Source organism: Halichoerus grypus, chromosome 4 (assembly GCF_964656455.1).
Source record: "Halichoerus grypus chromosome 4, mHalGry1.hap1.1, whole genome shotgun sequence".
NCBI classification, from domain to species: domain Eukaryota; kingdom Metazoa; phylum Chordata; class Mammalia; order Carnivora; family Phocidae; genus Halichoerus; species Halichoerus grypus.
The window spans coordinates 41,203,066-41,206,204 of NC_135715.1; positions in this window are offsets into that span (position 1 = coordinate 41,203,066).

Genomic DNA, 3,139 nt, shown 5'->3' on the forward strand with positions numbered 1-3,139 from the left:
ATAATACCCAGTGCTCCATTCAGTACATGCCCTCTTTAATATCCATCACCAGGCTAACCCATCCCCCCAACCCCCTCCCCTCTAGAACCCTCAGTTTGTTTCTCAGAGTCCATAGTCTCTCATGGTTCATCTCCCCCTCTGATTTCCCCCCCTTCATTTTTCCCTACCTGTTATCTTCTTCTTCTTCTTTTTTTTTTTTTTTTAACATATAATGTATTATTTGTTTCAGAGGTACAGGTCTGTGATTCAACAGTCTTACACATTTCACAGTGCTCACCATAGCGCATACCCTCCCCAATGTCTATCACCCAGCCACCCCATCCCTCCAACCCCACCACCACTCCAGCAAACCTCAGTTTGTTTCCTGAGATTAAGAATTCCTCATATCAGTGAGAGCATATGATACATGTCTTTCTCTGATTGACTTATTTCGCTCAGCATAATACCCTCCAGTTCCATCCACATCGTTGCAAATGGCAAGATTTCATTCCTTTTGATGGCTGCATAATATTCCATTGTGTATATATACCACTTCTTCTTTATCCATTCATCTGTCGATGGACATCTTGGCTCTTTCCATAGTTTGGCTATTGTGGACATTGCTACTATTAAAAGTGGGGTGCACGTACCCCTTTAGATCCCTACATTTGTATCTTTGGGGTAAATACCCAGTAGTGCAATTGTTGGGTCATAGGGCAGCTCTATTTTCAACTTTTTGAGGAACCTCCATACTGTTTTCCAGAGCGGCTGCACCAGCTTGCATTCCCACCAACAGTGTAGGAGGGTTCCCCTTTCTCCGCATCCCCGTCAACATCTGTCGTTTCCTGACTTGTTAAATTTTAGCCATTCTGACTGGTGTGAGGTGGTATCTCATTGAGGTTTTGATTTGGATTTCCCTGATGCCGAGCAATGTTGTGCACTTTTTCATGTGTCTGTTGGCCATTTGGATGTCTTCTTTGGAAAAATGTCTGTTGATGTCTTCTGCCCATTTCTTGATTGGATCATTTGTTCTTTGGGTGTTGAGTTTAAGAAGTTCTTTATAGATTTTGGATACTAGCCCTTTATCTGATATGTCATTTGCAAATATCTTCTCCCATTCTGTCAGTTGTCTTTTGGTTTTGTTGACTGTTTCTTTTGCTGTGCAAAAGCTTTTTATCTTGATGAAGTCCGAATAGTTCATTTTTGCCCTTGCTTCCCTTGCCTTTGGCGATGTTTCTAGGAAGAAGTTGCTGTGGCTGAGGTCGAAGAGGTTGCTGCCTGTGTTCTCCTTTAGGATTTTTATGGACTCCTGTCTCACATTTAGGTCTTTCAAAAACCCACAGCGAATATCATTCTCAATGGGGAAAAACTGAGAGCTTTCCCCCTAAGGTCAGGAACACGGCAGGGATGTCCACTATCACCACTGCTATTCAACATAGAAGTCCTAGCCACAGCAATCAGGGCGCCTGGGTGGCTCAGTCGTTAAGCGTCTGCCTTCAGCTCAGGTCATGATCCTAGGGTCCTGGGATCGAGTCCCACATCGGGCTCCCTGCTCGGCAGGAAGCCTGCTTCTCCCTCTCCCACTCCCCCTACTTGTGTTCCTGCTCTCGCTGTCTCTCTCTCTCTGTCAAATAAATAAATAAAATCTTAAAAAAAAAAAGAAGAAGTCCTAGCCACAGCAAGCAGACAACAAAAAAAACATAAAAGGCATCCGAATCAGCAAAGAGGAAGTCAAACTCTCACTCTTTGCAGATGATATACTTTATGTGGAAAACCCAAAAGACTCCACCCCAAAACTGCTAGAACTCATACAGGAATTCAGTAAAGTGGCAGGATATAAAATCAATGCACAGAAATCAGTGGCATTCCTAGACACCAACAAGACAGAAGAAAGAGAAATTAAGGAGTCGATCCCATTTACAATTGCACCCAAAACCCTAAGATACCTAGGAATAAATCTAACCAAAGAGGCAAAGGATCTGTACTCAGAAAACTATAAAATACTCATGAAAGAAATTGAGGAAGACACAAAGAAATGGAAAAATGTTCCATGCTCATGTGTTGGAAGAACAAATATTGGGAAGATGTCAATGCTACCTAGAGCAATCTACACATTCAATGCAATCCCTATCAAAATACCACCCACTTTTTTCAAAGAGATGGAACAAATAATCCTAAAATTTGTATGGAACAAGAAAAGAGCCTGAATAGCTAGAGGAATGTTGAAAAAGAAAAGCAAAGCTGGTGGCATCACAATTCCGGACTTCAAGCTCTATTACAAAGCTGTCATCATCAAGACAGTATGGTACTGGCACAAAAACAGACACATAGATCAGTGGAACAGAATAGAGAGCCCAGAAATGGACCCTCAACTCTATGGTGAACTAATCTTCGACAAAGCGGGAAAGAATGTCCAATGGAAAAAAGATAGTCTCTTCAACAAATGGTGTTGGCCAAATTGGACAGCCACATGCAGAAGAATGAAACTGGACCATTTCCTTACACCACACACAAAAATAGACTCAAAATGGTTAAATGTTTGCTTTTTTGAGAGTATAGGGATTATGAACAGGGATAGATGAATAACTTTCCATCCTATTATATGGGGTAAAAATTAAAATAATGTCCCTTTTGATGTTTGATCTTTCTGGTAGAAAAGAGGGCTATGTAAGTGGAAATATGAACCCAGCACAAACATAATTAGCTAAACAATATTAGTGCATACAAAAGTAAAAAATAAAATTACAGTGCATTACAATTAAGATTACATATCAAATATTTTACAATGAAAAACTATTCTTAAATTTACTATAGTAGAGTTTAGTTGATAAAAAAATACAAATGCTGTTGATATTATATGTTTCCCTTTTAACCCCTGTGAAATAGGTTCTCTTTTCTGAATTTAAAGAACTATTATGTGTGTGCACACACCCATACACACCATGTTCTAATGCACCCAAGGGACAGTATAAAGATATTAAATCCATCTTTTATGAAAGTGCTATTATACTGTGCTTTAAGAGCTTTAAAATATACTACAATAGCTATATAGATAGATAGATAGATTTAATAGTTTTCTGCATAGACAAAAGAGCAGACTATGTATTGTATTAGAAAAGCAAAAAATTCAGTTGAATAAACAGTTGATGAACACCAATTA